Genomic DNA, 14,894 nt, shown 5'->3' with positions numbered 1-14,894 from the left:
AGGGCTGCCCGGACACCTGTGTCCTCACCAGCCCACACTGTCCGGTTATACACTAACCTACCCTCTTGCACAAAGGCCGCTTAGAGGCCTCCACAGCCTGCTCCACCCATCCCGAGGCTGTGTTCGGGAGGACGACTCAGCAGGGAGCGAGGCTATCGGACATTCCCCAGTGGGCGGGCACACACTCACAACACACTCACACACACACGCACATGCACACGAGTGCATGCTCACACACTCATGCCACTTGCACCCATTCACACACGCTAAGACACACCCACTCACGAGTGCACACACTCACACGCATATACTCACTCACGCTGTCACACGCACACACTCACGGTCACTCACACTCACGCACACACATGCACACGCACATTATACTCACACGCTCTCACCTGCACACACACAGTCACACACATACACTCTTACACACATGCACACATATACTCACACTCACCTGCACACACACACAGTCACATACACATACATTCTAAATACATGCACATATATTCACATGTTCTCACATGCACATATACTCACACACCCTTACATGCACACACTCACAGTCACGCAAACCTCTCACACTCAAGCACATACTCATAGACACACACTCACTCACACACAAATACACTCACAAAGGCCAGCTCAGGTCAAAGTTCCTCCAGACACCAGGCTCAACGCAGATTGGCTAGATGACTCTGGGCAAGTTATCAAGCCTCTGCCTTAGTTTCTCTATCTGCAAATTAAGAAAACCTTTCCTGAATTTTTTTTTGGGGGGAGGTTGGGGGAACCACACCTGGCAGTGCTAAGGGCTTACCACTGGCTCTGCATTCAGGGATGACTCCTGCAGGGTTTGGGGGACCGAACAAATTGCCCAAGATTGCATCTAGGTCAGCTACGTGCAAGGCAAATAACCTACCCACTGTACTATCTCTCTGGCCCCCTTTCGGGATTATTGCAAGAAGTGAATTAATGCGGTATCATGACCAAAAAAACCCCAAACAAAAAAGAAGTGCTAATAACCATAGTGATTACATAGTAGCACAGTAGCACTGTCCTGTTGTTCATCGATTTGCTCGAGCGGACCCAGTAACATCTCCATCGTGAGACTTGTTGTTACTGTTTTTGGCATATCGACTACGTCACGGGGAGCTTGCCAGGCTTTGCCGTGCGGGCGAGATCCTCTCGGGAGCTTGCTGGGCTCTCCGAGAGGGGCAGAGGAATCGAACTCGGGTCAGCCAGGTTGGCCGCGTGCAAGGCAAATGCCCTATCTGCTGTGCTATTGTTCCAGCCCAGTAAATAATTAAAATAAAGACCCCGGCCCAGGGGCCCTGATTTGAGGTCTGGGGGTTCAGTGAGGAAGGGGAGGTGGCAGGCTGGGGGTTAGGCCTAGGAAGTCATTTTCTTCTCAGCTAAGGGGAGTCCAGAGGAAACGGAGGGGGGAGTAGTTGGGAGAGAGACCTGAGGCTCTGGTGGAGGCTGGGGGGAGGTCCTGGGGCTCTGGGGGTCTGGAGGGAGGCCTTGAGGCTCTGGAGGGGGGCTGGGGCAGGTCTCAGTGCTCTGGGAGCAGCGGGGGGAGTCTGTACCCATCTGCTCCCACCCTGGCGAGGAAACCGGGCTGAGAACTGAGTCAGGCCCTGTCCGTCCCTCAGTGGGGACAGGACTGTCCCCAAGAAGAAGGGGCTCAGAGCAAGCCCCTACAAGCACAACACGGTCTCCGCGAGAGCTCTGGTCTAACTGAACCCACCAGGACTGCCCGCAGCAGTCCAACTCACCCTGACACTGGGATCCCAGACATACCCCAAGGGGTGAACCCCAGTCCTCTCCCATCGTAGCCATGGGTGCCTGGGAGGGGTCCAGTTGTCACCACCTCTGCGTCTCCCCTGCACAGCCACGGGGCTGACGGCTCACCCCCTCTTGCCGAGGCAGGAGTGGTGGGAATCGGGGCGGGAGGAAACAGGCGACAGGGGTGATCCAACAGGAAGCAGAACCCACAGGGAAGGCCCGGGTCTCTTAAAGGAGACTGATGCTCACCGACAGGGCAGGAACTCACAGGTACCCTAAACCGAACAGACCCCCACGCACAGCCTTCTCCTTCCTCGCCATCCCCCTCTCCCATCCCCACTCCTGTTCTCTCAGCCCCATGTCATCACAGATGGGGAAACCTCCCAAGGTTGTCCAAGTAGGGAGCTGTGGGTCAAACCTGGCCCGCCACTTGTTTGTATAAATAAAGCTTTATTAGTACCCAGCCAGGCCCGCCCATTTCCATTCATCTCCAGTTGTTCCTGGCCTCTGATGGCAGAGGTGAGTAATGCATTTACTCTCAGGCCCCTTCAGGGGAAGCTGGCGGAGGCTCAGGAGGGGATACTCCCTGTCCTGTTCACACAGAAGGACTCGCAGCCCGGTCCGCAGGGGGACCCAATACCTGCTCCCTGAAAACGTGCCCACGTGCTGCTGAGCTGAAGGGGGTTCCCCGACAGAGCAAGTGGCCACACCAGGTCCTAGGAGCAGCTGTCCCCAAAGTCCACTCCACTCCCGCCATTCCTGCCAGCTCTCAGGGACCCAGCACAGCTCAGCGTCGACTCAGAAAGAACAGTGATGGGCAGACAGGATGGTGCCAGGCAGGACAAGTCGGCGTGAGTGGACATGGCGGGCAGAGTGTCCATCCTGGGACAGTCTCACTGGCCAGTCTCTCAGGGCTGGGGACACGCGGCTTAGCCAGAAGGCAGCTGACACCCGGACCCAGATCTCTGTGACTCGGGAGCCCTGATTTTCTTCATACCCACCCGGAGGATTACATAGTATATAGATTATATAGCTTATATGGGTTTCATAGTAGATGTGATATATAGTTATATATAACTTTGTAAACTTTTTTACAGATGATATAGTCTCTGTAAGCTGCATCATTTATATGTATATATATTTGGGTTTTTTAGGGAACACCAGCTTGGGTCCTCTTAGCTTGGGCGTCACTCATGGCCATGCTCCTGGAGCTGACCCCGGGGCCTCCAGCATGCAGAGCATATACACGTGTACACGGGTGTCTTAAGCTCCTTCCCCAACCCTGATGGAGGCTAATGACATCCTCTGGCACACTGATCCGTAAGGAACGTGGGGATTAAGGTCGTGGTACCCTGACACAGTCCAAAACCACCACATCTGTGGGCTGGAAGACAGCTCAGGGAGTGAATGTCTGCATGCGGAGGTCAGGGTTGGGACCCCCCATACTGCAAGGTCCCTGAGCACTGTTGGGAGTGGCCCGAGCACAGACCAGGTCCCCGAGCAGCCCTGGTTTGGGTGCCAACACACAGACAACAATGTCACTGTGTTTACTTGTTTACTTTGACTCCCTCTGAACTAATGGCCAGAACACTGACAGAGTCAACGAGCACACCTGTACTTTCTACTGTACTTATTATTATTATTATTATTATTATTATTATTATTTTGCGTCATACCCAATGATGCACAGGGGTTACTCCTGGCTCATGCAGTCAGGAATCACTCCTGGCGGTGCTCAGGGGACCCTATGGGATGCTGGGAATTGAACCCGGGTCGGCTGCATGCACGGCAAACGCCCTACCCGCTGTGCTAACAACTCCAACCCCTCTACTCTACTTTTATAATTAAGCTAAATTTTTGTTTTGCTAGTGGGGACGTCGGGGACTTGGATCACCCCAGCTCTGCTCAGTGCTTACTCCTGGCTCTGTGTTCCGGGCCAGTTTCTGGTGGTGCTGAGTCTCAAATCCTCGTGGACCCCAGCAAAGAAAGCACCTTCCCTGTTGTACTTTCTCTCGGGCACACGCTAAAGAAAATGCCGAGGTTTTAAGAAACAGCTAAACAGGCTGCATGCATGCTTTGGGGGGGAGGGGATCTCCAGTTCTTCAAGGTGTCCCACAACACAGAGTCAGGAGTATATCCCATGCACGGCCAGGTAGGACCTACCCCCCCTCCCACAAGTGTTAATAAAATCATTTACAGTACTATACTATGCCTAGTGTTTGTATGGTTTTAGTTTTGGAGTCATACGAGGATGTGCTCAGAGTTATTCCTAATTCTGCACTCAGGGATCACTCCTGGAGGGGCCTCAAGAGACCCTATGGGATGCCGGGTACCAAACCCGAATCAGCCGCATGCAATGCAAGCGCCCTACCCACTGGACTATCTCTCCGGCCCCTGGACTGTGCCTATTGTATTTGCACACCATGTTTTCAGAGGTAAACTGCACTGTACAAAGACACACCACGACCGCCCCCAACATCTTTGCTGCCTGGGAAGAAAAGAGGATCTGGAGAGCGTCCGCACAACCATCTTCCAAAAGGAATAAGAAACGCAACTCCCAGAAGCAGCATCGGAGGAAATGCAGGGGGGTCGGGGTGTGTCAAGGATCTCAGGACCACCCAGGAGAGACCGAGCTTAAATCTGATTATTGTCGATTTTGAAATAAGGTCCCAGAGGCAGCTCCAAGGACAGTGCGCCAGTGCTCCAGGCCAGGGCCAGCCTCAGTCCCTGCATTCTGGTTCCCAGAGTGAATGCAGAGCACGGAGCCAGGACAAAGCCCCAAGCACAGCCAGGTGCAGCCTCAAAACCAGCCAACGTTTGGATCAGGATACAAAGGCGGGGTAGGAAAAGACTCCTTTTCCGTAAAAACCAGGAAAGAAAGAACTCAGCCTGATTCTTTTATTTTTTTTTTCCTTTTGGGTCACACCCGGCGATGCACAGGGGTTACTCCTGGCTTTGCACTCAGGAATCACTCCTGGCGGTGCTCAAGGGACCCTATGGGATGCTGGGAATCGAACCCAGGTCAGCCACGTGCAAGTCAAACGCCCTCCCCGCTGTTCTATCACTCCAGCCCCTCAGCCTGATTCTAAACGTGAGCGGTAATTTCAAGAGAAGGTGGAGATGGCCAGGGAATAGCTGACCGGAAGAGAGGAAGAGGAGGAGGAGGGAGAATGGTGACTCCAGGTCTGGTCCAGCTCAGACACCCAGGACCTGGGGAGGACTGAGGCTTGTCAGGGGCCACACCCAGAGGTGCTCTGGGAGGACTCCTAGGTCCACACTCAAGGATTGATCACTCCGGGCAGGACTCTCTTTTTCTCCTTTTTTTTTTTTTCAGTTGTTGGGTCACACCCAGTGATGTTCAGGGCTGACTCCTGGCTCTGCACTCAGGGATCCCTCCTGGTGGTGCCTGGGGTCCATATGGAATGCCGGGGATCGAACCTGGGTCTGCCGCAAGCCAGGCAAGCGCCCTGCCCACTGTACTACTGCTCCAGTTTCTATAACTGAGATGCTGTAACCCCAAATCCTCCCTCCTAGACTGAGATGCTGGAACCCCAAATCCTCCCTCCTAGACTGTGGATAAAAATAAGTCCTAGGGGCCAGAGAGATAATTCAGGGGAATTCAGGGGATAAGGCACTTGCCTGCATGCAGCCGACCCCATTTCGATCGATCCCCCCCCAATTTTCTGCCCCCTCCCTCCACGGCAGATGTAACCCAACCACCAAGGAGATAAAAAGTTGATTCCACATCCGAACAAGCTTCAGGTATGTATTCAGTACTAGCTAGTTCTCTTTTCTCTCTTATCATTTGTGATTTTGGTCACACCTGACTGTGCTCGGGGCTTGCTCCTGGCTCTGCACTGAGGAATCCCTCCTGGCAGGGCTTGGGGGATCAGATGGGATGCCGGGGATTGAACCCGGGTCAGTTGTGTTCCAAGGCAGGCACCTGACGTGCGGTCCTACCTCTCTGACCTTAGACAGTTCTCTTTTTTATTATTTCTTTTTCGCTTCCAGGGTGCTCCAAGGGACCATATAAGGGAGTGGGGGTGGAGGGTAGAGTCCTGGCGGTGCTCAGGGGACCATATGGGATGCTGGGGATTGAACCCGGGTCGGTCGCGTGCAAGGCAAACGCCCTCCCCGCTGTGCTATCGCTCCAGCCCCTCTTTTTTGACTTTTTGGGTCACACCCGGTGATGCACAGGGACTCCTCCTGGCTCTGCACTCAGGACTTACTCCTGGCAGTGATCAGGGGACCATATCGGATGCTGGGAATCGAACCCGGGTCAGCCACTTGAAAGGTAAACAAGCACCCTACCCGCTTGTGCTAACGCTCCATCCTCTATCATTTTCTTTATAGCGGCCACCCCAGCAGTGCTCAGGACCAAAGGCCACTCCTACCCTTGGACCCTGTGAATCCGTCGCAGGGCTCAGTGATGCAGTGCTCGGGGCACGTAGGCCAGGCCTGGCCACAGGCGAAGAGGCTGGGCTGGGCTCTGTGAGGTGGCATTCTTTCCCCCGGGCACTATCTCGGCCCTCAGTGCCTGGGGTTGGTTGGATGGAAAGAGGGGTGTGCGTGGGGCCTGGTGGGGGTCCGGGGGGCAGGGGCGGGGGTCAGGGGCAGAGCTCAGGGCTTCCCTGTGACCCAAGGACAGAGGGGCGGTCCAGGCTGGAGCGGAAGGGGCTCTTCCGGGCCATCCGTCAGTTCCAGAAAGCAGAGCTTGGGAAAGAGCCGGTGAAGCCCAGACGGAGGCCTTTGGGGAGACACGGGGGTGGGGGTGGGGGCTCAGCCTCTGCCCCGCCCCCCAGTCCTCTCCTGCTCCCGCTGTCTCCACCGCCTCCAGCTGGGGCCCCTGCCGAACCCCAGGACTGCATCTGTCTGAAGCTGGGCTCTGGCTTCCTTTCCCAGAACTCGGGTGTGTGTGTGTGGGGGGGGGCCTCCGGGGCGGGGTGGGGTGGGGTGGGGGGGTGCAGGAGGGGCCGCCCGGAGGGGAGCGGAGGGAGAGCGCGAGGGAGGCTGAGCTGGAGCGCAGAGAGCTGGGGCCAGAACTGGGAGTTTCTGGGCCGGCCCCAAATTCACATATTCCGTCCAACTGTCCACCCACGGGCCAGGACTCGTGGGCTGAGTTTTATTTCAGAAAAAAAAAGGAAAGGGGGAGGACGAAATGAAGTCATAGACGGGATGGAGGGTGGGGGGCAGATACCAGGGGGGTGGGGGGACAGCCCCCGTGCCCACCACCCCCAGGAGCCCTGTCTGGCATTGGTCTGCGCCCCACGCGGCAGGCCTTTGTGGGCAGGAACCAGAGCCTCAGTCTGATGCTCTGTGCCTCAGTTTCCCAGCCGGTGAAGCCCTAACAGCGGGGCCTCCGTCGCAGGGCGCTTGCGAGGACACAGAACCGCTAGTGCCTGTCACCCAGCAGGCCCTCGGCCACCTTATTAGCTCTCGCTTGGAGGGCTGTGAGGGAGCTGCCCTCCGATTACACGCAGGGACGTCATCTCACAGGAGCGGGACACGCGCTCGGGCTCTCAGCAAGAGGACGCTCGGCTGCGTGTGGACGTGAGCGGCCCGCCCAGGGCAGGGAGTGGAGGGGACGTCGGGGCCTGGTCTGCCAGGGCGGGGGTGACAGGGCCGTGGGCAGGGTGCTTGCCTTCCATGGTCCACACTGGCACGGCCTCCTGAGTCGGCCGGGACTGATCTTCGAGCCATCAGTGAGCCCTGAGCTCTGCGCTCCAGGTGTGACCCCAAAACCAGAACAAGAAAGGGGCACCTAGTCCAAAGGGTGTGGGGGATGGTGCTCTCCAGGCCTGCCCTCCACAGCGCCCCCTGGCCGTGCAGTTTCACTGCACCCTGGCACCCTGTCCCTGCTGGGCCTGGTCGCTACCTCCCCCCCCCAGATCGTCTTCTTCTTTTTTTTTTTTTTTTTTTTTTTTGCTTTTTGGGTCACACCCGGCAATGCACAGGGGTTACTCCTGGCTCTGCACTCAGGAATTACTCCTGGCGGTGCTCGGGGGACCATCTGGGACGCTGGGAATCAAACCCGGGTCGGCCGCGTGCAAGGCAAACGCCGCCCTCCCCGCTGTGCTACGGCTCCAGCCCGGCTCTGTGTCTGGGGTAGGGGGCCTAAGAGAGGCCCACAGCACAAGGTTGGGGGCTGGAGCCATGACACACAGGTGAGGTGCTTGCCTTGTGCGTGTGGCTGCTCCGGGTTCGAACCCCGGCATTCCCTAGGGTTCCCCCAGCAGACCGCCAGGAGTGACTCCTGAGCACAGAGCCAGGAGTGACCCCGAAGCATGGCCGGGTATGGACCCAAAAGAATAACAAAACAGAACAAACCAGAAACCTCTCGTCTCCTGGCTTCCCAGAGGCCAGGCCTGGCCTCTGTTCTCCCCTCTCAGGAGTGGCTGTCCGGCAGGAATTTCCGCCAGGGTGGGAGACAGGGCGGATAGTTTCCTTGGGTGTGGCTCTGCAGCCCCCCAGGAGACAGGCAGCCAGCCGGCCTTTGAAGGGGTGAAGGCCAGCCACGGCAGGGTGCCCCAGCTGCCCGCCGGCCTGTCCCTGCTCCCATCCGAGATCTCCCGTCTCAAGGGCAGGGCGAGAATGTGCAGGAGAGGAGCACGGGGCCCGCAGGGGCCAGCAAGCTCTGGACAGACACTGGAGGCCCCTCAGAGAGCAGGATGGGGGTTCTGCTTGGATGTGCGCCCAGGAGACAGGACCAGCGGGAGGCCCCGAGAAACCAGATGGTGACTGAAGGGGGCGCTCTTGACACAGGCCGGCTCCTGGGGTGGCACGCTGGGCAACCAGCACCACCTGGTGGACAGATGCACACATGGACACCAACGTGCGTGGGGGCGGGAGGGTGGGGTGGTAGAGGTGGAGGGGAAGGAGCGGAAAAAACCCGCTGGACCACTTGCTAGGGGTGCAAGGGGCTTTGAGAATCTCTTCCGGCAGGACCCCACGCTCACACGTGCTCTGGACCACCCTAGGTCATGGAGCTTCTTCACCACTGATAACATATTAGAAAACTGTTTGTTGGGGCTGGAGCGATAGCACAGCGGGTAGGGCGTTTGCCTGGCACGCGGCCGATCCGGGTTCGATTCCCAGCGTCCCATATGGTCCCCTGAGCACCGCCAGGAGTGACTCCTGAGTGCAGAGCCAGGAGTAACCCCTGTGCATCGCCAGGTGTGACCCAAAAAGCAAAAAACAAAACAAAACAAAACAAAACACCAACTGTTTGTTAAGAGGCCGGAGCCGTAGTACAGCGGGTAGGGCATTTGCCTTGCATGCCGCTGACCCAAGTTCAATGCCCGGCATCCCATATTGATCCCCCAAGCACCGACAGAAGTAATTCCTGCGTGCAGAGCCAGGAGGAACCCCTGAGCATCTTTGGGTGTGACCCAAAAAGAAAAAAAAACCTAAGAAAACTCTTTAGGTAGGGGGTCCCGGGGTTACAATCCCCAGCATCTCATAAGGTCCCCCGAGAAACACCAGGAGTGATTCCTGGATGCAGAACCAGAAGTCAGCCCTGACCATCACCGGCTTACAAACTTGGAATCTTAAGTTCTGGGGCCCAAAAACTTCCGAACAACACACACAAAAAGAAAAGTCTTTGTTAGAACTTTCTTAGGGCTTTGGAAATGTCTCCACCGATCTCTTCACCCTACCTGGGAGGTTAGCAAACGCTCAAAAATATTTGAGGCCAGGGAGAGAGTTCACAGGGGTTAAGGAGCTTGCCTTGCAAACAGCTAATCCCAGTTTGTTCTTTTTGTTTTTTTGTTTTGTTTTGTTTTGAACCACACCTGGTGATGCTCAGGGGTTACTCCTAGCTCCGCAGTCAGGAATCACTCCTGGTGGTGCTCGGGGGACCCTATGGGATGCTGGGGACTGAACCAAGGTCGACCGCGTGCAAGGCAAATGCCCTCCCCGCTGTGCTATGTCTCCAACCGTCTATCTTAGTTTGGTCCTCTGAGCACTGTCAGATGTGGTTCAAAACACTCCTCATCTAAACCGAACAAAAATATATGAACAGCAATAATGCCCTTCCCAAGCCACCTCCTCCCCGGTGTTTCAACCTTTCAGGGTTTGACATATAACCCCGCCCCTTCCTTCCTTTTTGGGTCCCACACAGGTACACAGGACTGCTCCCTTGGTGCTGGGGGTGGGGTGCTATTGCTATTCCACTCTCTGGTGTGGGGGGACCATGTGCTGGGGACCATGCAGTGGCGGGGGTCGGAGTGACCACATGTCTACCCCCACGCCTCAACCTTTCTTCCTGTTTTGTTTTTGCAGCTACACCTGGTTGTGCTCAGGGTTGACTCCTGGCTCTGAGCTCAGGACACACTCCTGGTGGGGCTCAGGGGTCCATATGTGGTGCCGGGAATCCAACCCAGGTCATGCAAGGCAAGGCAAGCACCCTACCTGCTGCATCCTGCTCACTCAATTTGTTGCTTACTCCTTGTCTTGTGCTCAGGGGTCATTCCTGGCGGGGTCTGGGGGGCCATATTGGAGTGGCAGCAATTGAACCCAGATGCTGCATGCAAGGCAAGCGCCTTACCTGCTGTACTATCTCTCCAGCTCTGAAAATTTTTTTTCATCATTTCGAACCCATCTTTGGATTTTATTAATTAATTTATTTGCTTGTTTGGGGCCACACCCGGCGATGCTCAGGGGTCACTCCTGGCTCTGCACTCAGGAACTACTCCTGGTGGTGCTCGGGAGGACCATGTGGGATGCCTGGGATTGAACCTGGGTTGACCACATACAAGGCAAACACCCTGCCCCCTGGATAGTTGCTCCAGTTCCAAACCCTCCACCTGCTGTGCTATCCCTCTCGTTCCTCAGGGGAGGGTGAGTTTCTCAGGTCAGTCGCACCTTTCTCAGTGGAGGTGGAAGACAGTGCTCCTTCCTACCCGGGGCAGTCCTGGGTTGGCTAAGGTCAAATATGTAAGGATCAAATATGTAAGGTCAAATATGTAAGGACAGCTCCTGTGTCGTTCAGCTCCTAACTGGCCCTTCTAACCACATTCCTGCGTTTCAGGCGAGCACTGGGGCGGGAGAGTGTGAAAGGGCCAGTGGACAGAAGGCTGTGTGCACCAAGTGACCCCGTCCAGCACGAATGGGATCAGGGAAAGCCAGAGTTTGTCCTCGCTAGAGAACAAATGGGGCAGGGGCTGGAGCGATAGCACAACGTGGAGGGCGTTTGCTTTGCACGCGGCCGACCCGGGTTCGATTCCCAGCATCCCATATGGTCCCTTGAGCACCGTCAGGAGTCATTCCTGAGTGCAGTGCCAGGAGTAACCCCTGAGCATCGCTGGGTGTGCCTCCCCCCCCCCAATAAAAGCACGGTCACGGTCCTCCCGTTATTCATCGATTTGCTTGAGCGGGCCCAGTAACATCTCCATCGTGAGACTTGTTGTTAGTGTGTTTGGCATATTGAATACATCACGGGTAGCTTGCCAGGCTTTGCCGTGCGGGTGAGATACTCTCAGTAGCTTGCCGGGCTCTCTGAGAGGGGCACAAAAAAAAAAAAGAATGGGACAGACCTCGCAACTCTTTAACTGCTATCCGTCTTGCATGCAGCCGACCTGGGCTCCATCCCTGGAACTACTTATGATTCCCCCAAGTCCTGCTACGAGTGACCCCTGAGTGCACAGCCAAGAATAAGCCCTGAGCACTGCCAGGTGCGACCCCAAAACCAAAAGAAATTAAATATAAATGCCTTGGAGGGTACAAGAAATACATCTCTGGGGCTGGAGCGATAGCATAGTGGGTAGGGTGTTTGCCTTGCATGCAGCTGACCCAGGTTCGATTCCCAGCATCCCGTAGGATCCCCTGAGTGCCGCCAGAAGTAATTCCTGAGTGCAGAGCCAGGAGGAACCCCTGTGTACCGCCGGGTGTGACCCAAAAAGCAAAAAAAAAAAAAAGAAAGCAAGAAACACACGTCTGCTGGGCAGAGCCAGGAAGGCTTGGCAGCCACCCCAGAACACCCAAGCCCTCCCTAAACTTCCTCTTGTGGTTTCTCAAAAGTACGACCTGTTCTCATACCCACGAGGGGCTGGGGCACATCAAGGGTTCCACCGCACCCCACCCTAGGGTGGGGAGGGGCAGGGAGAGTAAGCCTGAAGGTCTGTTTACATCCGGCTCACCTGTGGTCTCGGGGTGGCCGGCCCTGCCCCAGCCTCCACCCCCACCCCCACCCCCACCCTTCTCCAGCCTGGCCTGGGAGTTGCATGCTGAAGGCCGAGAGGGACCGCCTCAGACTGCCCTGGAGTGGCCAGTTCCTGCCCTTGTCCCCGGCTCCCCAGTGATCACACACACAGAGGGGCTTTGGGTGCAGGAAGGTGCGGGAAGGTGAGCCAGTGAAGTCCCCAGCCAGGCCAGGCCTTGATCCCGTTCCTTCCTCAGCCCCCAAGGAGGAAGGGTCTGAAAGCTGAGGGTCTTTGCGGCCTCACAGATCCCTAACCTGGGGGTCATGAAGACAGGGCAAGGCAAGGCATCGCCTGCACGCTGCCGGCAGACCCGCTTGCATCCCGGCCCTCATCAGTGGCAGGAGTGTCATGGTCCCCAGGGTGGAGAGCGGGAGTAGCCCCAAGCACCCCTAGGAGTCACCTAAACCCCCCACACACCCCTCCATCGAGGAGATTCCTAACCATGAGTGTCTTGGTTTCCCTCAACCCCAGAGCCCGCACCCATATCCCTGGCGAGGGCTTATCTGGCACCCGGCTTTGGTCTGTCCTAGGGTGGCACTTCTGCAGGGACACAGGCGCCTGCTCTCTCCTTATCCTCCCTCTTTCTGTAGGACCCCCATAGCACAGGCTTGCTGGGGCGCTCACAGCCCCCAGCTCTGGATCATCCAAGACACAGACCCGGGGGACCCCTTTTGGTTGGGGGGGGTCACAGAAGCCCCTCGGTCACGAGTGTGAAGAACAGGGTCTCCCCCTATGGGATCCCCACCAGGTGGGCAGTTTCTGGTCACTGCCACAGGAAAGGAGTGGGGGCGTGTGCAGCTCTGCCCCTGAGGAGGAGTCATCCTGACTGAGTTCTGAGTTTCCTCCTCTGCTGGAACAAACCCTCCTGCTTCCTTGAGGGCCTTGGGGCGGCCGTCAGGACGAGGAAGTGAGTGCGCGTCACACTGGAGGCATCTGGAAGGGGACCCACAGCCATCTCAGCCTGAGCCCAGACCTGGAGCTCTTGTTTTCTTCTTTGGGTGACACATGGCAATGCTCAGGCCCTACTCTTGGCTCTGCACTCAGGAATCACTCCTGGTGGCGTGTGGGGAAATCACGTGGGATACCGGGGATCGGACCCGTGTGGGCTGTGTACAAGGCAAGCGCCCTCCCTGCCGTGCTGGACTCCGGGGGTCCAGACTTGGAGTTCTTGAGGGAAGGCCACGGAGGGAGGGGCTGGCACCTTGGAACCTTGGTGGCCAGGGCGAAGAACTGGGCATGCTGGGGGTCCTGCAGGAATTCTAAGGCGTGTTTCCAGTTCTAGACGGGGTGTGTATGTATGCATGTGTGTGTGTGTGTGTGTGTGTGTGTGTGTGTGTTGGCTTCTCTAGTACTGTATTCCCAACACACAGCCTGTGGAGACAGAGAGCACCCCCACAATCACAGGTGGCAGCTGAACCCACACATCGCCGTATCTGTCCTCTCTCAGAGGAACAGAAGAACCCACCACCGGCAATAGGGCAGCGGGGGTCCCCTCACGGTCGACCCCCCCCGCCTCCCCAGAGAACAGGTAGGGTGCAGTGGTCCGCACAAGAACCGGTTAGAGAAAATGGACTCAAGTGCAGGGACGGGGAGTGGGAGCCCAGAACTGTGTGTGTTGCCACCTTCCAGGTGTGCCCTGCACCTTATTGCCCGGGGGTGGGGGGGTGGGGGGGGAAGCTTGACTTTCCCAGAACCCACCTGCCCATTCTCCCCTCCTGTTCAGGCGCAGACAGTGGGGTCAGAGCAGAGATCCCCCCCACACACACACACCCCGTGGGGCACCCTTTCCCAGGGCCCACCGGTCAGGGTGCAGTGTGGCTCTGAGTAGCATTAAGTGTCCCCTGTTCCAGACGCCGTGCCACCATGCCCGTTCTGAGAGCGTTCACCCCGAACCCTGCTCAAATATCATCGGTCTCTCTGAAGGCTTCCCAGCTACCCAGCCAAGCTTTGCAAACCCGCACCAAACGCACCCCAAGGCTCAGCACCCGCACCCCGCAGCTCAGTCATGCCTCATCATTTCGTGTTAGCTTGTTTGAGGGGGGGGCTAGTGCTGAGGGCTTACTCCTGGCTCTGTGTGTGCTGGGGGCTCGGTCACTCCTGGTGGAGCTCGGGGACCCTGTGCTGGGTGCCGGGGGTGAACCCAGGTGCGCCACGCGCAGAGCAAAACGCATCGCGGGTATCTCTCCTGCGCTCGGGGTGGTCACTGGCGGCGAGAAAGCGACGCAGACGCCCCTCGTCGACGAACACCCAGGACGCGAGGGACCCTCCCTCCCCGCCCCTCCTCCTGGCAGGGCTCCCGCTGGCCTCTCAACAGTTTGAAGGGGGCCAAGAAGGGGGGCTTTCCTGTCCTTCCACCCGACAACAGCTCACTTGGAGCAAAAGAAGTCCAGCCTAGGGACCCGCAGGGACCTGGTAAGGGCATGCCGACCCCTAACCAGTCCCCTAACACTCGGACCCTCCCGTTTCCCCCCACCCCACCCCACCCACCCCCGCGCCCCTACCCCCAGGATTCCCCCCCATCCCATCGCTCCAGGCTCACCTCCCGGACAGGTCCAGATCGTGGCGGCCGCGCGTCTGCAGCCCGGGCTTTGGGCTGGGGATGGGAGGAGGGTCCCCTAGGGGCGTGCCCCCAGCAGCAGGCTCCGCCGCCGCGGGCGCGGCTCGCAGGAAACGGGGGTCGGTACCCGACTCCGCCCCCGAGCGCGCGGGGAGCGCACCCCTGCACGCTGCTCTCGGCGGGTCCCGCGCCAGCTCCCCGGACCGGGCGTTTCCCGCTGCGGAGAGTCACCGGGGGGCTTCCCAGTGCACCCTCCAGGGTCGCCCCGCAGGAGTGCGTCCCGGCTGGGCGAGCAAGGGCACCCCAGGGCTTTTGGCTCCTTGGCACACACTGGTGATGCCCACGACGCT

The sequence above is a fragment of the Sorex fumeus genome, unplaced genomic scaffold, assembly GCF_029834395.1.
Source record: "Sorex fumeus unplaced genomic scaffold, SorFum_2.1 ptg000061l, whole genome shotgun sequence".
NCBI classification, from domain to species: Eukaryota; Metazoa; Chordata; class Mammalia; order Eulipotyphla; family Soricidae; genus Sorex; species Sorex fumeus.
The sequence above is the reverse complement of the archived record's forward strand: the minus strand, read 5'-3'. Positions refer to the sequence as shown.